Source organism: Pleurodeles waltl, chromosome 6 (genome assembly GCF_031143425.1).
Source record: "Pleurodeles waltl isolate 20211129_DDA chromosome 6, aPleWal1.hap1.20221129, whole genome shotgun sequence".
NCBI classification, from domain to species: domain Eukaryota; kingdom Metazoa; phylum Chordata; class Amphibia; order Caudata; family Salamandridae; genus Pleurodeles; species Pleurodeles waltl.
The window spans coordinates 1,256,232,866-1,256,258,240 of record NC_090445.1 but is presented as its reverse complement, the minus strand read 5'-3'; the positions used below and the strand labels follow the sequence as shown (position 1 = coordinate 1,256,258,240).

General features: G+C 43.0%; 1 protein-coding gene and 1 long non-coding RNA gene across 2 annotated transcripts in view; one reads left to right on the top strand and one right to left on the bottom strand.

Annotated features, from left to right (window-relative positions):
* Positions 1-25,375, top strand: part of LOC138301758 (cadherin-23-like) — a 1,629,754-nt gene that overhangs the window by 474,463 nt on the left and 1,129,916 nt on the right. The window lies entirely within an intron of this gene.
* LOC138300793 (uncharacterized) overlaps positions 1-25,375 on the bottom strand; it is a 120,893-nt gene that overhangs the window by 13,265 nt on the left and 82,253 nt on the right. Inside the window, exon 2 of the long non-coding RNA XR_011205007.1 lies at positions 16,020-16,101. This is a non-coding gene — a long non-coding RNA (uncharacterized lncRNA). The remainder of the gene's footprint in view (positions 1-16,019; positions 16,102-25,375) is intronic.

Here is a 25,375-nt window from a genome sequence, read left to right as displayed (position 1 = left end):
CATACCAATATTAAACTCTGGCGCAGGTATATTGATGACATCTTGATCATATGGCAAGGCGCCCAGTCGGAGGTACAAACTTTTACTACCTGGATTAATACACTGAATCCATTTCTGAAATTTACATCATCTGTCTCCGAAACAGAGATACCTTTTCTGGACCTCATGATCTGCATCGAGGGTGGGAAATTATATACTCATACTTACCATAAAACTACAGACCGTAACAGTCTCCTTATGTATGAGAGTCACCATCCCAAGACATTGAGAGACAATCTTCCCTACGGCCAGTTCCTCCGACTACGACGGAACTGCAGTACCATACGTATGTTCAATTCCCAAGCTGATGACCTGACCAACAAACTTTGTAACCGCCATTATCCAGATAAGGTGGTTAGGACAGCCTTCAAACGGGCCAAGTTCTGCAATAGAGACATTTTACTATCTACTACTTCACAGGATACAGACCCAAAACTTACGTGTGTATCTACTTTCACTCCTCTTTCTAACGCCATCAAAAGAGCTGTGAATAAGAGATGGTCCATTTTATGTAGTGGTGGTGCACAGATTCCAAAACCTTTATTTGCCTTTAAACGCACCACTAATGTAAAAGATTTACTCGTCCATACTAGACCCAGCCCCATCCAATCACCCCCCTATTCTCAAACATTATGGGGTATTCCACCTGTGGCCGGACATTTTCCTTGTGGTACATGTAATATATGCAGTCTTACCAAACGTTTAAAATCCATCGAATTTGATTCTATAGGTCTCTGGCTTTTAGCCTCACATACGAATTGCAACACAAAGAATTGTGTTTATATGATCACCTGCCCATGTAAACTACAATATATAGGTATGACCACAAGAGCAGTAAAACTGAGAATTAATGAACATCGCAGTAACGTCAGATGTGGCCGTGCCACGACCAAACTGGCTCTACACTTCCTTGATAAGAGACATAGCCCTGACGACATGTGGTGGGTAGTATTACAAATTGACTCACGCAATACATCTAACTCTCTGTTTGAGTTAGAACAACGATGGGTGTTTAAGTTACGCACCCATGTGTATGGCTTGAATGATGACATTCCTTGGAACTGTCTATCCAAATAATTCTTCTTTATACTTTTTTGACTAGAAAAGTCATTACTGCTGATTTCCACTAGCTTGCCTTCTTCGACTTTGAACTTACAGTACCCCATGTCCCAACTATCTTTGACTGATAATTGACTTGGAGTTACCCTTGTATTATTATTGACTTTTTAATACTATTAGCCCTGTGACTTCTGATCCAGTGTTGTGATCTGTGCTCTGAGCTATTCTTAGACTTTGCATGCATTTCCCCCTTTCTGCTTCCCGGGCCGCTTCGTAGTCTTTCTTCACTTTCTAGCTTGTTCAGACCAACGCTCCCGCGTTGCCTGACTGCCTGACCTTGCCTCTTGCCGGAAATACTATTCTCCGGCTTCCGGTGTAAGGCTCATTTCAACGCCCCAGCCCGGTCCCCTCCAATCTTCGGGAACCACGGACCGGGGTAGGTTACGTCCTGGTTACAGCAGCAGACAAAAGTAAGTGCACCGCCGATCTCCGTTTTTACATTTCCGAGGCTAGTTTGCTTTCTCGGGACTCGGCCGGTCACACGTGCATTGCGCTCTTTATTAAGAGGCAAGATTCTGCTTATACTCTCCGGCTTTTCTCACCGTTAGACCTATTACCTGGTGGCCTATTATTATGAACCGGTGCATCGATTAAGGTGATACCTCCACATTTATTGTGATCCACCCCATAGTTGACACTCGTTATTCTACCGGGACATTGACAAATATTTTGTACCATCCCATATACTGTTTGTTGTTTAAACTCTTCTACCAATACGGAACTAATGTTTGTATTGTTGTGTTTTGTTCTGCTTTCCAGAGACACCGTGTCTTTTATTACTGATCATCAGTTATTTGATTAGAATACAGTACTTATGACTTTTACCAGTCACGTTTGAGCTACCATGTTTCCTGTGATGTTTCTAATTTAGAACCTACCATTATTACACATTAGACCTCTATGTTATTGGACATTTGAGACATTTGAGTGGGTAATCTACTTGTCATTTAAACTTTTTGTTCCACATCTCCTCTGTAGACGTCATTTAGCGCTGGACCATTGGTCTGTGTATTCCTAGGATGCGCGTCTTCAAGTTTAGGACGGTAAGCTCGTATTCACAAGCATTTGCATGTTTGCTGTTCACGAGTTAACACTTTCACTGTACTGCACGGTCGCTTTCCTTTCCCATGATACACATAAGTCATATCTCGTGCTTACTGTGGTATAACTTCTGTACTTCTCTCTCTAGGGCACGAGTTAGGAACGACTGGTTCCACGTTCATGTAAGTGATTGTTACTCCCCCCAGCTAATTGCGGGCTGATAGTAACTTGTATACCTTGTTCGGAAATATATGTGGCCCTTAGTACTTAGGAGATACACATAGTCATATAAGGTCCTGATGAAGCATCACTGGATCCGTTTGGACCACCAGGATGCGAAACATGTTGACCCATGAGAGGGTAGATTTTGGAAAATTCCCAGACCCCTCCTTTTGATACATTTTTTCACTATAAGAGTGATTGATCTTAATTTCTCTATTCACTCTTCTGACTATATATTTTTAACCTTGGCCCTGACCGTCCATCTGGTCTAATAAAATCCATTGTCTCAGTGGCGGTTTTGGTAGTCAATTTTAAATCACATTCTTTTTTGATCTCCGTTGACACTTCAATTACCTTTGGGGTCACGGCACCACCACATAAAAAGATCTCCGGCAAAGAGCCCCCCCTCACGGGGTGGTGCCCGTCAGACATTGCAGCGCCGGTCTGACGAGGAGCAGTGCCTATGATGAAGCATGACACCCTATGGGTGTGTGAGGCCTCTTGCTCCTAGAATTTAGGACCCCGGTCACTACTTTCTGTTTTACATGGTTGGAACAGTGTATTACTTATTTTTGATGTTTCCATTTGGAGGATATACACTGGACCATAACTCCTCCTGATCCCTCCCGTATTTTGAACATATTAGTACAGCAGTCTAGCTGTGGGATTATTATCATTTTTCAAAACCCCCCCAATATGGATAATTTTCAAGGGTTGAGTTTTGATGACGATATAGTATCTGCTATTTTACAGACCCCTTCTATTTTGGGAAACAATGGCGCTGGACCCTCGGGTCCATCAAAAGAAGAGTGGGACAATTTGTCTTCACTTAAAAGAGACCTGATCAAAACCGTCCTACACGGCACAATTATGACCGAATATCTGAGGGCGAATATAGCCCCTAATGGTCTGCTCGTCTCAAACATGCCTAGGATTTTCTTGCAAGATTTAGCTTTTAGAAAAGACTGGGCCCAGGTAGCATGGAAATGCACTAGAGATTGGCTGGTGCTCATTATCAACACCTCCAAACGTTTGGCTGATTCCATCATGGTACAGATTACTCTCATGGAAGGCGCTCTCAAAACTACAGTCTCATTGGCTGCTTTTAAGAGTCGACTAGCTGAAATCAACTCTGAACTTAATGATAATAGGGAGTTCCTAACTCAACAGAAAATTACGAAGTTACAAAAAGACATTACGAGGTTTAGCCGTGACAAAGTCTACCCCTACATCACAGATGACTTTACTACTGAGACACTTCCCTCCTCTTCTGATGAATCATCTGCATCAATGAAGAAACCACGGAAATATAGTAATAGCTCTTCATCCGATGGTTGGAGTACAGATGATGATGGGACTTATCCATTCTACCATTACCCCCAATACCCTCCTGGACATTCCCAGTACCCCCCTGGACAACCCTTAGCATGGCAACAACCATTTCCGTTCTATCAACCTCGCCCCATGCTCCCCTACATGCCTTTTTTAGGCCACGGCCGGGGCAGGGGAAGAGGCAGAAGGAGAGGAAGAGGCAGAAGGGTACACTGGGCCCAGGACGAACCACAGATGGTAACCCGCAGTCAAGGGAAGAATCCACCAAATCGGATCTAGTGGTCAACCTTTCATCACGATCGCTTTCCCCTATTGAACTGCAGGTCCTTAATAAAGGACTAGGCTTTGTCCCTACTCCTAGAGAAGACTCTTTCCGCCTCCATTGTGAAATGTCGCATTTCTTCAGGAAGATTAGATTGCAATTTTTCTTTGAGGATCGAGCTCCACCTGATCAGCCCACAGACACGGGCCTCCGCAAACCATCCACCTTCATGCCCCCTGCCACGGCGATGCCCTGCGAGGTTTTAGCATTTGAAAAAGCAGTATTAAGCGACCTAGCTTCTTTACAACCCAAACGGAGTTTTTCCAACATCTCCAATGTTGAAAGAGATGCCCTCAAAGCACTATCCACAGACACGAGTATTGTCATTAAACCTGCGGATAAAGGGGGAGCCACGGTCATTATTAATTCTTCCGATTATAGACATGAATGCCTACGTCTATTGGGGGATCAGACCTACTATACACGGATTAATACTGATCCAACGAGACGATTACAAACTGAAATACGAGGCATGATTGAGGAAGCCTTAGGGAATTCTTGGATTTCACGCAACGAGGCTACTTTTTTAGACACCACGAGCCCGCGTATCCCTTATTTCTACTGTCTCCCCAAAATCCACAAGGGCAAGATACCCCCTCCGGGACGCCCTATAGTCTCCGGCATAGGGTCTATTCTCGAACCCCTTTCCACCTTTTGTGACAGATTTCTACAACCGATTGTCCAGTCATCTTCCACCTATTTGAAGGACACTAAAGACGTCCTCAATTTGATTGCAGCCATCAACTTAACCACTGAAGTTCACGCCCTTATCACTCTTGATGTTGAAGCCCTCTACACGAATATCCCACAAGAGGCTACTTTGGAAGTTGTGGAAACTGCACTTCATTCAACTAATGAGACACTTACTTCTCCTATACATTTCATCATGCACTGCGCTTCTCTAGCCTTGAAAGAAAATTTCTTCCAGTTCGAGGACCTCCTTTTTCATCAGACACGCGGAACATCGATGGGTAGCACCTTCGCCCCCAGCTTGGCATGTTTATATATGTTTGACTTTGAATCTAGGTTTATACTTCCTGACATCAACCCCTTTCATACCAATATTAAACTCTGGCGCAGGTATATTGATGACATCTTGATCATATGGCAAGGCGCCCAGTCGGAGGTACAAACTTTTACTACCTGGATTAATACACTGAATCCATTTCTGAAATTTACATCATCTGTCTCCGAAACAGAGATACCTTTTCTGGACCTCATGATCTGCATCGAGGGTGGGATATTATATACTCATACTTACCATAAAACTACAGACCGTAACAGTCTCCTTATGTATGAGAGTCACCATCCCAAGACATTGAGAGACAATCTTCCCTACGGCCAGTTCCTCCGACTACGACGGAACTGCAGTACCATACGTATGTTCAATTCCCAAGCTGATGACCTGACCAACAAACTTTGTAACCGCCATTATCCAGATAAGGTGGTTAGGACAGCCTTCAAACGGGCCAAGTTCTGCAATAGAGACATTTTACTATCTACTACTTCACAGGATACAGACCCAAAACTTACGTGTGTATCTACTTTCACTCCTCTTTCTAACGCCATCAAAAGAGCTGTGAATAAGAGATGGTCCATTTTATGTAGTGGTGGTGCACAGATTCCAAAACCTTTATTTGCCTTTAAACGCACCACTAATGTAAAAGATTTACTCGTCCATACTAGACCCAGCCCCATCAAATCACCCCCCTATTCTCAAACATTATGGGGTATTCCATCTGTGGCCGGACATTTTCCTTGTGGTACATGTAATATATGCAGTCTTACCAAACGTTTAAAATCCATCGAATTTGATTCTATAGGTCTCTGGCTTTTAGCCTCACATACGAATTGCAACACAAAGAATTGTGTTTATATGATCACCTGCCCATGTAAACTACAATATATAGGTATGACCACAAGAGCAGTAAAACTGAGAATTAATGAACATCGCAGTAACGTCAGATGTGGCCGTGCCACGACCAAACTGGCTCTACACTTCCTTGATAAGAGACATAGCCCTGACGACATGTGGTGGGTAGTATTACAAATTGACTCACGCAATACATCTAACTCTCTGTTTGAGTTAGAACAACGATGGGTGTTTAAGTTACGCACCCATGTGTATGGCTTGAATGATGACATTCCTTGGAACTGTCTATCCAAATAATTCTTCTTTATACTTTTTTGACTAGAAAAGTCATTACTGCTGATTTCCACTAGCTTGCCTTCTTCGACTTTGAACTTACAGTACCCCATGTCCCAACTATCTTTGACTGATAATTGACTTGGAGTTACCCTTGTATTATTATTGACTTTTTAATACTATTAGCCCTGTGACTTCTGATCCAGTGTTGTGATCTGTGCTCTGAGCTATTCTTAGACTTTGCATGCATTTCCCCCTTTCTGCTTCCCGGGCCGCTTCGTAGTCTTTCTTCACTTTCTAGCTTGTTCAGACCAACGCTCCCGCGTTGCCTGACTGCCTGACCTTGCCTCTTGCCGGAAATACTATTCTCCGGCTTCCGGTGTAAGGCTCATTTCAACGCCCCAGCCCGGTCCCCTCCAATCTTCGGGAACCACGGACCGGGGTAGGTTACGTCCTGGTTACAGCAGCAGACAAAAGTAAGTGCACCGCCGATCTCCGTTTTTACATTTCCGAGGCTAGTTTGCTTTCTCGGGACTCGGCCGGTCACACGTGCATTGCGCTCTTTATTAAGAGGCAAGATTCTGCTTATACTCTCCGGCTTTTCTCACCGTTAGACCTATTACCTGGTGGCCTATTATTATGAACCGGTGCATCGATTAAGGTGATACCTCCACATTTATTGTGATCCACCCCATAGTTGACACTCGTTATTCTACCGGGACATTGACAAATATTTTGTACCATCCCATATACTGTTTGTTGTTTAAACTCTTCTACCAATACGGAACTAATGTTTGTATTGTTGTGTTTTGTTCTGCTTTCCAGAGACACCGTGTCTTTTATTACTGATCATCAGTTATTTGATTAGAATACAGTACTTATGACTTTTACCAGTCACGTTTGAGCTACCATGTTTCCTGTGATGTTTCTAATTTAGAACCTACCATTATTACACATTAGACCTCTAGGTTATTGAACATTTGAGACATTTGAGTGGGTAATCTACTTGTCATTTAAACTTTTTGTTCCACATCTCCTCTGTAGACGTCATTTAGCGCTGGACCATTGGTCTGTGTATTCCTAGGATGCGCGTCTTCAAGTTTAGGACGGTAAGCTCGTATTCACAAGCATTTGCATGTTTGCTGTTCACGAGTTAACACTTTCACTGTACTGCACGGTCGCTTTCCTTTCCCATGATACACATAAGTCATATCTCGTGCTTACTGTGGTATAACTTCTGTACTTCTCTCTCTAGGGCACGAGTTAGGAACGACTGGTTCCACGTTCATGTAAGTGATTGTTACTCCCCCCAGCTAATTGCGGGCTGATAGTAACTTGTATACCTTGTTCGGAAATATATGTGGCCCTTAGTACTTAGGAGATACACATAGTCATATAAGGTCCTGATGAAGCATCACTGGATCCGTTTGGACCACCAGGATGCGAAACATGTTGACCCATGAGAGGGTAGATTTTGGAAAATTCCCAGACCCCTCCTTTTGATACATTTTTTCACTATAAGAGTGATTGATCTTAATTTCTCTATTCACTCTTCTGACTATATATTTTTAACCTTGGCCCTGACCGTCCATCTGGTCTAATAAAATCCATTGTCTCAGTGGCGGTTTTGGTAGTCAATTTTAAATCACATTCTTTTTTGATCTCCGTTGACACTTCAATTACCTTTGGGGTCACGGCACCACCACATAAAAAGATCTCCGGCAAAGAGCCCCCCCTCACGGGGTGGTGCCCGTCAGACATTGCAGCGCCGGTCTGACGAGGAGCAGTGCCTATGATGAAGCATGACACCCTATGGGTGTGTGAGGCCTCTTGCTCCTAGAATTTAGGACCCCGGTCACTACTTTCTGTTTTACATGGTTGGAACAGTGTATTACTTATTTTTGAGCCTTCACCGCCAGCCTGGTGGCGGTACAGCTGCCACCGCCGGTATGGTGGTCAGCTGCCTGCCAAAGACGTAATGAGAGCCACAGTGTTCAGATTCACACAGCCACAGTAATAGTTCCTGTGTGCTGAGCACCTGATGCTGAAAGGAGCTTGAAGTTCAAAATATTATCATACAAAATACCTTTCCTCTTATGAAGTTTCATTCTTGTCAATTGGCTCAATCCACAAACCTTTCTTTGCGCATAGTTGCGTCTTACGACAGACATCAGTGTTTCTTACTCTTGATTTTCCAGTAGTTAGTTCATCAGGAGGCTTGCTGACTTAATTATGGCCCACGCTGGCAGAATAGCAAAATGGGTCATAAACTTTCTTGAAGGAAGAGCTGAACCCTATCTAAATATTTTAGTTGACCCTAAAACTAGGGTCAACTAAACAACTTTTATCAAAAGCATAAGTCACACAACACTCACATTGTTTATTGATCAGCCTTCAGGCCTACTTCAAAATACTTTAAAAATAGAGATTTACAAAAAAATTAAGGATCGAAATTAATCATGCATAAGAGAGGGGAAATGTAACGCTATTAACTCTCATTAATAGAATGTCCCCTATTACACATCAAACCACTATCAACAGCTGGTCTTAACTACATGCAGAAAACTTTGGTCTCCCAATTAACCTCCTATAGGATTTTCCTACAACACACATGTATCATCAAATGTGTTCAGTAGTGAGTTGGACTGTTGTGGTCTTAAAACTAAAAACACACGAAAAAGTCTGGGTCTGGGTCTCTTTTATAAAAACACAGTGCACATGCTAATTTTAAGACACTCTGGCCCATATTTATACTTTTTTAGTGCCGCCTTTGCGCCGCTTTTTGATGCAAAAGTGGCGCAAACTTACTAAATACAATTGTATTTTGTAAGTTTGCGCCACTTTTGCGTCAAAAAATGACATAAATGCGGCGCTAAAAAAGTATAAATATGGGCCTTGGTGTAATGGAACTTGATATACCATAGACACTATAGAGTAATAAAACAAAACAAAGGTAGCCAAAAAAGGGGCCTAACCATCTGGGCCTATACTCAATTCCTGGCCAACACTGAGACAAGTACTAAGATAATCACTTTATATACATCACGGTGGGCAAAGTGGCTGCTTGATAAATTCAATGTTTACTTTCCACCAGGAAACCAAGGTGAGATTTTATCTCTATTAAAAAACCTTGGATCAAGCATCAATAATGCACAGCAGGAACAGGAAGCATACCTGTCTGACCCCAGATGGAAGAGCAGAATTATTATGGGAATTGCATATGGGGACTTCAGCATCAAGCCCTACCCAATGCTGTTAGAAAAAGAGCTATACACGGGGTAGTCTGCCTTGTGTGTGCCTCGCCCGTCATTCATAGACCTTAAGATAACAAAGCCAGGCAAAAAATGTAATATCCTACTGACATCCAGAACCCGTCATCTCCTTAATGGGCGCACTCCACCAAATATAACTGCAAAAAGTACCTTTAGGATTAGTAATCGTGATTGCCTGATTGACTATGTACTAATAAATCTAGAAGCCTGGCACGTGGTACCCAACACAATAGTAGAAAGAAGAAAAGAGTGCCAGTATGACCCACTAATGGTGAACATATCACCCCCAGTTAGGCACTTGCATTGACACAAAACACAGCTCTACCTACAACTCCGTAATCTACCTCTTAAAGAGACAGAGAGAAGAATGCCTGGAAAAACAAATCCTATAAATTCCCTAATTTCGGAGCAATCAATGGGACCAGACTCTCTCTTACTAAGAATAAAGGACCAACTCGACAGATGAGCAATACAGAGCGTGGAGATCCTCCTGAAACTAACAAGAGCTGCAAATCACTGAAGCCAGGCCTCAGGTGAACAGTATGCTATAGGTTTAATGGTTTGATGCTGAATGCTTAAAGCTAACACACAGTTTGTTAAATGCCGTGAGATGCAGGAAAACTAAAACGGAAGAGACCGAGCAACGGAAACCTTGGTAAAAAAAAACACATGAATAAGAGCAAGAAGTGGCAATTACATTTTAAAGCATGGGAGACCATCCAAGAAGAACGTAAATAAAGTCATAAAAGAAACTCTGGGAAATGGTGAGATGGGCTTGTAATGGGCTGGCAAAACATATAGAAACAGACATTAGCCTATATGCTTGAATAAACCACTTTTCTGACATGTACCAGAAGCTCCACAGAAGAGACTCGCTTACATCAAAGTACAGATGAACTCCTCCATAAGACACTGAACACAACCGTAGCTCTAGAGGGCACGGTAACGTGAAGCCCTAAGTTCACAGAGTAAGAGGTCTACAAGATCACATTGAGCCAAAAACCTCTGCAAGCATCAGGCCCCTACAAAATTACATCAGACGTATATCTGAAAAGTCCACTACAATTGGCCCTCATCTTAATGTTAGCATATAATACAATCTGGGAACACATGGAAGTTCCTGCTTCCCAGAGGTCTACCATACAAATTGTTACGTTTTTTCTCTTGCACATATGCCCTTTATTCCATTTACGACTGATGATGCTAGTTTGCATATTCTTGCATACAAATTCTATTCTGAATTTTCAATGCTTTTTAGTCACAAAAGGGCAAGTTCCAGAACAAAAGTTAAATGTAGCTTATGCCTTACGTTTAACTGCCTTTACCCTTAAACCTAGCAACTCTTTCTGGAATCCATTTCCCATAGCCCCTGAAGACTGTCCTCTATAGGGAGGACTGTGTGTCAGTGTTATTAATATGCCCTTGAAAGACAAGTTGCAACACAATAAGCATTTTATGGATAAATTCACATAATGGAGATTGTGTAGGCCATGTCTGCAAACCTGAATAGGGCTTGGGATGTGTGAAACTAAAACTATCCTAGAAAAGGTTTGTGAAGATAACAAGCTTCACAATTTTCATGAAGTTGAGAATTTCACCACCTTGGCTTGGATGTTACTGGCATAATTTCACACATTGTAGGCTGTCCTGCACAACAGGTGGATAAACTATTGCAGCATGGTCGTTTTAGATTTGCTTTACATTTCTTCAGTCACATGTTCTCCAGCCAGACGTTCCCCTGGACGGTCTTCTCCTATCCAGTTTTAATACTTTACATTTGTAGGAAAGTACCATCCTTCTTGGCATGTTACCCCCAATTTCTGCCTGTTTGTCAGTGTGTTTTTACTGTCTCACTGGGATCCTGCTAGTCAGGACCCCAGTGCTCATAGTTTGTGGCCTATCTGTCAGTATGTTTTACTGTGTTGTCAGTATGCTTCATTGTGTCACTGGAGTCCTGCTAATCAGTACTCCAGTGCTTATGAGCTCTCTGTTTCCAAATTTGTCACTATAGTCTAGTGGTCACTTACTTCACACCAGATTGGCATACTGAACCCCTCTTATAAGTCCATAGTATATGGTACCTATGTACCCAGAGTATTGGGGTTCCAGGAGATCCTTATGGGCTGCAGCATTTTCTTTGCCACCCATAAGGAGCTCATATAAACACTTCTTCAGGACTGCTACCGTAGCTTGAGTAAAATAGTGCAAGCACTATTTCATAGACATTTTCACTGCACCAGGTAACTTATAAGTCACCTATATGTCTAACCTTCAGCTCCTGAAGGCTAGGTGCAAAGTTACTGTCTCTGAGGGCACCCCTGCACTAGCAGAGGTGCCCCAACATTGTCCAGTACTAATTTCCCATACTTCGTGAGTGCAGGGATGCCATTATAAGTGTACACTACATATAGGTCAATACATATAGGTAGCTTCACAATGGTAACCCTGAATATGGCCATGTGAGGTGTCTAAGATTGAGGAAATTGTTCCATGCATCCTGGGGGCTCCACAATGGACTCCCAGTACTGCCAAACTAGCTCTCTGAGGTTTCCACTGTACCCCCAGCTGCTGCCACCTCACAGACAGGTTTCTGCCCTCGTGGAGCTTGAGCAGCTCAATCCGAGGAAGGCAGAACAAGGCATTTCTTTTAGGAGAGGGGGGTTACACCCTCTCCCACTGGAAATAGGTGTTTCAGGCATGGGAGGGGTATCCTCCCAGGGCCTCTGGAAATGCTTTGAAGGGCATATAAGGTGCCCTCTTTTCATAATCCAGTCTACACCGTTCAAGGACCCCCAGCCCCTGCTCTGGCGCAAAAACTGGACAATGGAAAGGGGAGTGATCACTCCCCTGTCCTTAACCACCCGAGGGATGGTGCCCAGAGTGCCTCCAGAGTGTCCCTGGGTCCTGACATCTTGTTTTCAGGATGGTCAGGGAACTCTGGGAGCATCTGAGTGGTCAGTCCCAGCAGGTGACGTCAGAGACCCCTCCTGATAGGTGCTTACTTGGTTAGGTGACCAATACCCCTCTCAGGGCTATTTAGGGTCTCTCCTCTGGGTGTTTCCTCAGATTCGGTTTTGAAGATTCCAGCAGGGCTCCTCTGCAACCTCTGCTTCACCTTCTACCATCAGATCAACCACAGAACTGCTCCAGGAACTCTACAACTACAATAAAGTATCCAAAAAGGCTACTGCAACTTTGTAACTTCAGCTCCTGCCAGCAACTGCAACAGTTTCCAGGTTGTGCACCCTCCGAGGACTGCCTGTCTTCATCCTGCAGCAGAAGGACCGAAGGAATCTCCCATGAAGTGGCAGAGTCACTTCTCTGCTTCAGCAGGCACCTCTCTGCAGCAACGACCAGTACTCTGGGTCCCCTCTCCTGACAACGAGCTTGTATCCTGAAACACAGGTGGTGGACCAAAGTGACCCAGACTTTCCAAAGGTCCAACTGTCCAAATTTGGTGGAGGCAAGAGCTTGCCTCCCCGAGCCAGACAGTGCCCCTGTGCACTGCATATTTTGCAGCTTCAAGGAATCCTCTGTGCACGGCATAGCCCAGGTCACCAGCACTCTATCCTGTGACGCTCAGCTCCCTGAGTTTTTCTCCGGCTGTGTGGGATCCCTTTGTGTAGTACTGCGACGACTGGGATTTGCAACTCCTTTGTCCCTGTGTACTGGGACTCCTGTGGGCACTGCCTGTTCTTCTGAGGGCTCTCTGAAATGCTGAGAGACCCTTCTGTCTCCTGAGTCTGAGTTGAGACCCCCAGGTCCCTCCTGGATCCAGGTAGTGCCTTTTCCCACCTTTCTCGTTGTTTGGGTGAGCCAAAGCTTGTTGGCAGAATGCAGCGACGAAAACCAGCCTGCATTCTTCTACTTGAAGTGGGACATCTCTTGCACCAGGCAGGGACCAGCAGCTGTCTTCTTTGGTGCATCTCTGACTTTTTCTTCTAACCAGAGAATCCACATTTGCACTTTCATCTGGGTTAGCAGGGGCTCCTGTTCTTCCTGGACTCTTCATCTGTTCTTGGACTTGATCTCCTCTCTTTGCAGGTCTTCAGGTCCAGGAATCCATTGTTGGTGTCTTTCAGTCTTGCTTGGTTTTTGCATTATCCTTCATTATAACTCCTAGTGTGTTCTGAGGAAACTTGCTGTATTTTACTCCTGTTTTCCTGGGCCCTGGGTGGGGTTCTTTACTTACCTTTGGTGTTTTCTTACATTCCCAGCGCCCCTCTACACACTACTCTTGCCTAGGCGGGGAACCAACTTTTGCATTCCACTATTTTAGTATATGGTTTGTGTTGTCCCCAGGCCCATTCTAGGCTATGGTGATTTTCACTATTTGCACTATTTTATGACTGTTTACTTACCTGGTTTTGGTTACTAGTTTATATTTTATGTGTATTACTTACCTTCTAAGGGAGTATAGCCTCTGAGATATGGTTGGCCTTGTGTCACTAAAATAACGTATCTTTAATTTTGGTAACACTGAGTATTGTCTTTCTTGTGTGTGATTACAGTGTGACTACAGTGGTACTGCAAGAGCTTTGCATGTCTCCTAGGTCAGCCTCGGCTACGCTGCCTACAGCTACCTCTAGAGAGCCTGGCTTCTAGACACTGCCTACATTTCACTAATAAGGGATAACTGGACCTGGTATAAGGTGTTAAGTACCTTAGGTACACACTGCACACTAAGCCAGCCTCCTACAACATTAAAAACTCTGGCCATGCTAAGTACATGTTGTACATTTAAGTTATATGAGCATTCAATGTCAATAAGAGAGGATGGTCCTTCTCTGTATTAAGGATGATTCTGCATTTGGGTCTGAAATTAATAGGTGATTCAGGAGTGATATTGGTACCATGCTGTTCCACAGACTCTAGCGACACCCTTGGTACTGGCACTCTCTATTATTGACCCAGTGCTGGGATTACTTCATATTACACCACATATGCCTACGGCACCGGGCCTCCGTGCATTATGACTCGGACAAACACAATAACCAGACATTGTCCAATTTAACCTCAATCAATCCAGGCCAGAAGCACTGTTTCCTCAAACACCCATTACATGCTTGTGGTTCTTTTAACCCAGCAACAAGCCTTGAACAAATCCTGTGGAATTAGATTATCGACTAATACAAGTGTGACAAATTTACATTTTACTTAGAAGTGGTAAATAAATGTAATTTTTTTAATGTTGTAAATTCCCATTACTAGACTGGTAACCAAAACAAAGTGGATGAGATCTGTACATAGGAAGTAATGCAGCTCAATCTAATTCACTGATGTGCAACTGAAAGACCCATGTTTTTCTAATTTGCTCTTAAAGCTCTGCCCTGGCGTGAGTGGTCCTGTATATTAATTGCATCTGCTGCTAAGGCTAGACCTTATTAGTTGTGACTTTAAGCACTCAGTCCAAGCTTCTTCCTTAGCATGCTGCTCACAGAGTCAGGGCTACACGAAGTGTTTGGAATTCCACTTATCTTCCCTCAAGGTGGCAAATGGAGGTTTAGCTTCTGCCTCCCCGCAGATACCTCATGCAGGGAAGCTCTGTAAGAGGCCCTACCATGTGTGAAATTAATAAGTATCCCTCCCCACATTCATCCGCCTCCTACCTAGAGTCAGGTGGCTGTCTCATAAATGCATTTGAAATTCCAAAATGTTTGGTGTTATTGGTGCATTGCTTGTGCACATTGCTGGCCAACGCTGATGACCCCAGCCTAATTTCCAGTACTGAAAACGGAATATAAAATTGTGTCAGAATGTGAACTGAATCAAATTATCAGACAAAAAAGTCAATTGAAAACGCTTTCAGCAGTATTCAGCAAATCAGATGCGTCTAAAACGGATCCATTTTTAAAAGATATATGTCTTTATATTTCTGGCCAGTAGAGAAAAAGGGCAGCTAGGTATCACCCATATCTGAAGAGCAGTTAAGCTTGATTTAGAGGTGACTATTTTTGGCACTGCAAAGCTATTGAAGTGATGTATAGGACTGCTAATGGTTAGCAAAATAAAAATGAGCTCGAATTTTATGTTCAGAATATTTCATTACAAGTTTACACCAATAAACAGACATACAAAAGCTAGTCCCGAAAGATATCAGCACAGAAAAATCGCAGCTAATAACAGATATAAACATATGTCAATAAATAATATGGGACATTATATTTAATATATTAATACACATCAGAAAAAGAGTAGTCATTAAAAGAGCAAATGTTCACCACAATATGGCTTAAACTAAGCGAGATTTCGATGTATGGATGTGCAATTCGAGATATAATCAACGTGCCAGTCCCACCAAGTGTAGTAATTATTTATCATCCTTCCAGTTACATGGAATGGGCTAGAATGTTTCTGGCGAAAGATTCACATTTGTGGATAAAATAGACCGACCAGATGTTTTATTTATAGCAAGCTGATGATAGTCTCTTAATGTTAAGATTTTGAACACTTCCCTCTTAAAAAGGTCAGAAGCACTAGGATTGCCACCTGTCTTTATTTAGAAGACCGGAATAATAGCACTTACATTGTGAAATGATGTGGTCCAACGTCAGTCAGTTTCAGCGCAAAGAAAGAATTTTGCTTTCTGCAAAAAGGATCGGTGGTTGCTGAAAGAAAAAAAAAGGCGGTCTGTAGACGTCTCAGAATTGAAGGGCAATGTATAATACCTTTTATCAAAAATTGTGTTCTGAAATAGGTGCCAGATGTCTACCCTGCTGGATGGTATTACACTTTGCCTCCAAATTCAACAGACCATCACAGGGATACAAGAATACTTTCTGCCTTGATGGAGGCCAATAATAGCAGAACAATAAGACGATATAGAAACGATTGCTTCTTGTAAATTAGCTTTTTTTCAATAAAGGCAATAAAAAGAACATGCCTATTCCATGCACTTCATACAAATATTAGTGCATGATATGTTACAATGATGTATTACATGTATGCCACTGTTTATGTATAAATATACTGATCATGACGATTCATGTTGCCCACGTTATGTGTTGAATTATTTTTGTTACCTTATGCTAGACGTCATTTACTATCCATCTCAGTGGCACTTTTTTTGTTAACGGCCTCCAGATAATGAATGTTTGAGTAAGCACTTCATAGACTCACTCTAACGTTTAATTGCCTATATGTACATATATACAGGTTGTGCATAACCCTCTTAACTATTTGCTAAGATAGGAATTTGACCCCTACGTTTTGACCTTAAATTTGCAGAAATACCTCTACAGAATCATGGAATCCACTGCACTTTATTACTAATATTGACAAATGAACAAGACGTTATGTTCAGGGATCTGAAACAGGCACATTGTCTTTGCAAGATATTATATATATGGAAATATAGATGGGTGCCTGTGAATTAGTGGAATGTTTTTAGTCGAAGGGGTCTTAGGGACATCAAATAGACAAGAGCAGAGCTCTTATTGTATGTGACACTCAGAACTCAAAGATAGAACTAAACAGAAACGTCTAAATCAAATAAGTCTGATATCAATTAAAACGGTTGAAAATGCGGCTAAACAATTTTTTTTATGATTTTCAAAATTGTGTGAATATTAAAAGATTCAATTTGTGCACTTTTGTGAATATGGGGACATCTTATTTCTGATTTTGGAATATTGTATATGAATTTTTTAGTTCCCTATAGGCGAACATATCTGGTTGAGTAGTAAAGATGGGAAAAGGCATTCAGATTGTCAATTTGTGGTGCAGTTAGTGAAGATTTAGATCAGGTTCTCCTGTTCCCTATAAATAACTTATCAAAACCAAAATTTAAGACCAATTTTTGTAAAGTCTAACTTGCTAAATTGTTTTATTAATTGTTCCAGCTACAAGCCTTACAATAATATAGAAGCAATACACACAAACAATAAAACTTAATTACACGTAAGACCATTAATCACAGTATAAAAACATAATGGCAGCAGTCAACTCTGCTCAAGCAAACCCATTACTTGTAAGAGAATCACCTACCCCTATACAACTGAGTATATAAATAAATAAATAGATAATAAATGATAAATACAACACCCATGCATATCTAAAAGAAGGAGTGACCCTCTATCAGTACCAAACCTTTACTAGGAGGCCCCAGGGAGAAAGTGCTTATGGTCGTAGCAATTAATGTTAGCAGTGGTAATTATGTTGCAATATAGCTTTAGAGGAGATAAAAAGACCCTAATTTATGCAAAAGAGAGCCATAATTCCATCTCAGAGTTGGCGACTAAGCGCTTATAAGATCTTATATATCAGTCAGTCCTAATTTAGATGGTAGCTCCCCCAGCCGGGGCCAGGTGGCCCATAAATATGAGGCTATCAAGTTGTGTTCACTAATATTACCCGGCCTTGTACAAAGTTCTAGTGCACTTTTAATACAATTTGCTCCACTAGACTTGAAGCGGGAGTAAAGCCACCGGCGCCTTGCCACATGAAATTTCTTGCAGAACAAAGTAAAATGCGCCACATTGTCTACCTCCTCAGGAGTACAATCACAGTACTCCAACCCTGCCGCCAGCCTATGGGTATGGGCTAAATAACCTCTTAGGGGTAGCACATCCAACCTGTATTTTATGTATAGAGACCGCTTCAATTCGGGATACAGCATATCCAAATAAACCTGGGGGGCTAGACCATGGACATTATTAAAATAGTAACTTGTGATTGAATCGGGCCTAAGTTCCTGACACACCCTGGTCTTGTTAAATTCCCGATACCGATCTTTCACCCAGCCCAAAGAATCCAGATCCACCCAGAGATCCTCTAGCCAAAGGTTTCCTAGGGTCTCTTTACCATGAGCTCCCCAGGAGCGCCCCCAGGTCCGCCACTCACAGTGACCTCTTCAAGGGTTTCTAGATACACTGCTGCCCTGGGGTTACAGACTAGCCTCACCCAGTACAATATTGGCCTTAAAGCTGCTAATTCTGATACCAGACTCAACTCTGCAAAAAGGGCTTTCAAGGGAGTTCCAGGCCCTAGCCCCAATAGGGTCCACAGAATGTTATTCTCAGCTACCTACAGCACACTAGTGTTCGCACATCCCCAAAGCTCTGTTCCATAGAGTGCTGCAGCCACTGCTTTTTGGGCATATGTTTCCAAAATGATGCTGATATTTCTAGCTCTAGCCTAATGCTTGGACTTCAGTATTTCCCCAGCCGCTTATTTGAGTTATATGGCTGCATTCTGGACTTGGCAGTCCCAGCTTAAATTCTCTGAAAACCGCACACCTAAATAATCACAGTGCTTGGTGACCTCCATTCGTACATAATTAATCGCTATTTTCCGTGGAAGGTTGGATGACAGCTGCAGAGTCATACCCATAGTCTTCATACAATTGATAGTTAATGATTTTTCCTCATAGTATTTAACAAAGCGGGCGAGCAGCCTGTGGGCTGTGTTTTTAGTGTGCGCCATAAGTATTGCATAGTCCGCAAATAGTAATATTGGAACCCTCCTACTAGCTACAACAGGAACATCTAGCTGTTCACCTAGGAGGTAGTGGACCACATCATTCAAAAAAAGGCTAAAGAGTAGGGGTGCCAGGAGACAGAATTGCTGGATGCCCTTATGAACCTGAAAGAGATATCTACACTCCCCACCCATCCCGTATCTCACTCTAGCCGTATTGTCTGAGTGCAGTGCCGCTACAGCGTTACACCCATGGATGACCCCGATCCACAGGCACCAGTTATTCTTCTATCCCCAATACTGGAGCACGGCCCAGTACCAAGGCCAACACGAACAGAGCACAAATGAGAGCAAGGACAGGAACAGGAGCAAGAGCAGGACTCCATCAGCTGTGCGACAAGCTTTGGTATGGGCTCCTCAGTAATTGGAGAGCTGGATGAATTGGCAGGCACTGCCTTGGAAGAGAGCTAGAACAGCCCCACCGGTCAACACAACGATAAAAACCATGACAAGAACACAATCTGCGGGGGAGCTAAAGGAAGCAATATGCACCCGGTGAGTTATGAGTATGAGCTTGAGACATCAGGACCAGCATCTACCAGAGGGAGAGTCAATCCAGAACCGGGAAAAAGGAAGATGGAACCTCCAAGTGAAAAAAACAGGGAAACAGTGGTTGAGATCCACTACTATGCTCAACCACAATTAGAGGTGGTTCAGGCACATAAATCCACAGACAATGAATGAGCTTGCTCCACCCCACTACAAGGTTTATTGAAAGCTTCACGGGAATAGCTACAGGAATGGCCAACCATAATAGAGCAAGATGATTGACCACTGCGAGAAATAAACATGGGAGCACCAAGTACCGGGAAAGGGACCAACAGTCCCCAGGAGGAAAATTCACCCCAAAATCTCCCCAACAAGGAAAGGGGAGATGCGATCAGATCAGATTACATCATAGAGACCATTAATGCTTCCCTTTTAGCTGCAGTCAAAGCCTTAACCTGGCCATCACACAAAATGGAGATCCATCTAGAATTAACCCACATGCTAGCCCAAAGCGTATTAACCTTAGACAGCAAACCAAACTCACTTTGTGGGAAACAAGATAACTGGGGTCATAGTTGGAGAGAGGGCAAGGTGGTTGTGGGGTCACGAAATGATGAAATAATAGATAAAATAGCACCCTGCCAGATTTACTAACTAGTATTATTCAGCACTGTAAAGCAGCCGCCGGTAACTACAACAAAATAACTGGCAAAGGAGCAGTGGAAAACCAGCAAGAGACTGGGCCCTCTGAGTTACCCTTCAAAGGTCCAACAGCGCTTACAGAAGGGGAAGATGGAAGCAGGGAGATGGAACCAAACAATATGCGACAAACAGCAAAACCCCTAGAAGTGCAGCCTTCTGTAGTTACCAATGCACCTGCAACCAGTACAGAAGAGCAAGCCTTCGATGCAAACCACAAGTTACTGTGCGAGCATGATCTCAGGACCAAGCATCAACCACAACTAACAAGACAACAGAAAAAGAAGTTGAAAAAAACACTTAAAGTCACAAAACAAAAAAGAAACAATAGACAGAGTGGTACTGGGAATCACCAGCGGGTATCTGGGAAGATTGAGGCCTATCCAATCTTCTTACAGAGACCGCAATCAAATGTGATACATGAAACCTGCACCCAGGAACACACTAGTATAGTAACCAATCAGGCTGGGGAAGGGAAGGAAAGTCTCATAAGGACATAAACACGGAAGAACGCTGCAATGCAGGGCCGAAAGAATACAAAGCGGACACTGACCAAACGCTCTCCAATGGCACAGATCACGAAACAGTAAAGGACAACTCAACTTCAATAGGAGAACAAGCAGCTCCACTGACCGGCGAGGTACAAGTTGAGATGGGCCTAGAGCAATTGGCCATGGTTGAGGGAGCTGAGGTCTCCACAGAGGGGCTGTCAACAAGAATCAGCCACCCCGACCCACCAGCTGGTCCTAGACGACAGGAGGATCTCATGGGTTATGGAAGCAGAGACTCCCTTATACGTAAACAATGATGCTCCCAAATGGTGTGAAAGATATAATAGAAAGGTCATGACGAGTTCTGCAACTTGGCATCAACTCCAGGAAGTATCCTTATAAGGTCCCAGAAATCAACCGAATAAAATAGAACAGGAAGGGAGACAAGAGGACTATCTTGGGAATGTAGCCTAATTGAAAAAAGAGTCGACTGGAAGTCCAATGAAGAAATCTCCGCATGTACAGAAGCAACAGAGTTTGTTCAGGGGGATGCTTGGAGCAGAGAGCATAGACAGCAAATATCTGCACACACCACCCAACTAGAACATCCTATTACACATAGGCTAGAGAAAGAATGGGTGTACCAGGGGACCACAAATACAAACAGTACAAATTGTAAGGAAGCTGGTGAACAGCCAATAATAATATTCTCTCTCCTATATGCATCACAGGGTCCCTGGGAAATACTTACCAGGTCAAACATCTTGAAATTATTGCACCACATAACATCACTAATGACCCTCGCATTAGGGGACCTTCTAACAGTAAATTTCAACAAATATCCATGGATTTGCCCAGGACCATCTACATTAACATCTTGGACTAACCAGGGCATGATTGATAAAATCTTTGAATATGAGGGACTTCAGGAAGACTGGAGTATAAAAATGAGCAAACCAAGAAAAGAGCACTACCCGTAAGTGCTGACCAGGGAAATCCAAGCCACACACCGACTACAAAAACATTCAGTGCTTTGAGGGCCACACTGGTGGTAAAACCCCTGATAATAGACAAAAGTAATTCAGTACAGTTAACAAAGCAAGCTGGAAAGTTCCAACTGGAGAGCGCAAGATTGCTGCACAGCACCACGGGTAGCCCACCTGGGATTGGCTCCCCACAGCCTTGAACATCAAAGAGAAAACACAACTTTAACAACTTCGGACCCCCACAAACAAAATCAGACAAAATGATCAAGGTTATCAGTTGGAATGTGGCAGGGCTGGCCTCTCTTATCGCCAGCCCTAACATTGAGGATTTCTTAAAAAACGCAGATATTCTGTGCTTCCAGGAAACCTGGATGAAGGAACCATAAACCATAGCCTGTTTCACAACCACTCATACTCACTCAAAAAAGAAAAACCTGTCCAGAAGACACATGGGTGGACTCGTAACATATGTCAAATTAGATCCAGCTGTGAAATTAGTCCCTTGGGAGAAATCAACCAGTGTTGTCCATGCAATAACCATATACGGTTTTGCCCTGATCAAAAAAAGTAATACTGATAGCGATTATAAATGTATACATAAATCCAAACCAAGAAACCAAACAGATAAAGCTTAAGTCAATCTTGTCTAAAACTAAAGGAATACGTATATGAGTACCCGGATCATGAACTTTTAATCGCTGGAGATTTCAACACCCAACATCTTGGACAGGTTGCAAGTCTCCCCGGAGATTTCTTCAGATCCGCCCTAGAAACCTTCTTCACAGAATACCAACTGAGATCATCGCATGTTAAGACCAAGAGGCCGGGCCCATCTATCCCAACATTTAAAAATATTTCTACATTAGACCATATTTTCTTGAGCCCAGCTTTATGGCACAGACGCCTACATTATGAGGTGACCCAAAGATCTGAGAGTGATCACAACCCTGTCACAATAGAAATAGCCCTTGAAGGAGTGAGACTGCGGTCCTACATGGACAGTGGCCAGCAACTCATAACTACTTTATGCCCACTGACAAAGAAAATCAAACGGAGTGAGAAGGATAAGGTAAAATACGGTTTGGAATCAGGCATATGGACCTCCAATCTTAGAAGGAGAGAATAGTGGACACATATGATAAAGTACTTACATACTTCACAAAGCTGCTCAGTGCAACAAAGGCTCACAGAAAACAAACGACAAAAGGCATGGTTGTCCACCGCAACAAGAGAATATGTACAGAGTAAACAAAAGTGCAGGCAGCTAGAAAAAAGATATAGAGGCAATAAATCCCCGGCAGTAGAAACTTTCAGGGGACAGGCAAGGAAGGACCTCAAGGAAAAGGCTTGGAAACTGAAGCAGAAGGAGATTAAAGAACGCTGGATCCACCTACAAGCTTTGTTGCCCCTGAATAAAAGTAGAGAGTTCAGGGACCACATTAACTCATTAGAACATGGGTCAGTAAATAAGCCTAATGCAATAGCTACCAGCGTTTGGGAAAAACACGTGGGCTCCCTTTATGTGGATCCAGGATGCACTGAAGCTCAGGGTACTATGGAGAGGCAATCGATCTAGATGGCCTAGAAAATACCATATTAATGGTCACAGCCAAATTAACTCAAATGGTCCTGAGCAGCAACAGACGGGATGGAGCTCCAGGCCCAAATGGCCTTCCTGGGAGCATATTTAAAGATGACTAAGACTTCTGAGCCGCCTCCTTGACCACTCTTTTCAACAACTGCCTGCGCCAATCAGGCGTCTCAGGATCCTAGAAAGGCTCAATATTCCATCCAGTCTTTAAAAAGGGAGACTTTACTCTCCCAGGAAACTATGGCTAATAGCTCTACTGGATGTGGATGACAAGGTCTATGCAAGCGTCCTGCTTTGAGAACTGGAACACTGGATCACAGAAAATAATATTATACCAACGTACCAAACAGGATTTAGGCCATTCTCATCACTCGCATATTTAGGACAGAAAACCTTGAAACCAGCTGCTCAACCTCTTTTTGTGTGTTTCATCGGTTACAGGGGGGCTTTTGACGGCATAGTACGCCACACACTCTGGAAGAAGCTGGCCACCTGGAGGATACCAGGGAATTTATTAGCAGCAATAATGGCACTTTATTCTGACACATGGGTGAGAGTTAGGATCTCGAATATGCATGTGATGAAAAGAATATATACCAATAAAGGCCTAAAACAAGGATGTGTCATCGCTCCAACCCTTTTCAATCTGTACACTGCCGACCTTGGTAAGGACCTACTCAGAGGAAATACATTTCCCTTGAAACTGAGAAAGACAGTGCTTCCCATAATCTAATATGTGGACGATTGTGTCCTGCTTGCCCAGACTCAATTAGGCTTGAAAAGGGGCCTGGCCATCCTGCATGATTACAATGAAAAAAACACACTGAAGGTTAATGCAGCAAAAAACAAGGTTTTGGTGTTCGGACGTCAGGCGCATAAATATCAAAGAGTGTGGAAAGTTTGGCGCATTATGAATAGACACGAAAGAAAAGTACCAGTACCTCGCAGTGTTGCTATCCAATGCCGGTAAAATAGCACACCGGTCAACAGCACTGAGAATTAAGGCAGAGAGAACCACCTATGCTTTAGCCAAACTCCATCTCCAGCTCCAATCACCTACATCAGAATCAATCAGGAGAGTCATAAAAGTAAAACTTTTACCCACCATTACTTATGGACATTTACCATATCCTGGTAGGATAACTAAAACACTTGAGGAATGTCAAATGAGAGCTTATAAAAGGATTTTTCAAGTCCCCAAATTCACCAGACATGCAGGGATACGCCTGGAATTCAACATAACTAGTATGGATACAAATTGCAAAATGCACATAATAAAGCTATTTCATGATGTCTCCAGGGCCAATACCAATAGTCTAAGTGGCACGCTGAAAGTAACCTTTGAAAATGCTTCTAGAAGCTGGGCCACCTACCTCAGGCAAGCCGAGGAATTATTTTGACCTAGTCCCCACGTATTCATAGGATCCCTGAATATCGAATGTCTACCTGAAAAAGATGATGAAAGATCATGGCACGCAAATCTCCAGAGAAAAGAACATTGCATAATCAGGGAAATTAGGGAGGTGGAGGGCTTAGCTGAGTCGTATAGCTCTGCCAACCTCCAGCTGTATATAAACGAAGTCCTGGGAGTTTGAACTTTTCATAATAGTTTACATATGTGGCTCCTAACACTATCTACCTGGGAATTTAGATGCAGTTGGAAGTCAATGCGGGGTCACTCTCAGGAATGTATTCTATGGAACTATCATATCAAATCCATTAGTCATTTAATATGCTGCTACCCGTGATTGGCCTCAGAGAGACGCCGACTTTTAAAACCTCTTTTTCTGAAATATGGCCTAAGGACATGTAAAAAAACAGATACATACATATTTACTGCTGAGACTTGCATGGAGCTGGGAAATTTTTCATCATCATGAGAACAAATCTACTGCTATTACGTGCCCATCAATGTACAGAAATCGAAAAGGGGGAGGCAGCACCTAAAGCAACGTTACTAATGAATTGGCTGATGTCTCCCCCCAAATGTCCACCCCAATTAGTTTCAAGGAGGACAACTGCTCATTGTACTAGCATTTACTCATGAGACCGGAGGTAGTGCCTGAACATCAGGACACTGCCACAAGGAGAAGGCACCAATTGGAGGTGGATATTGCATGGTAGGGCACTTATAGTCCCATTTTAAAGT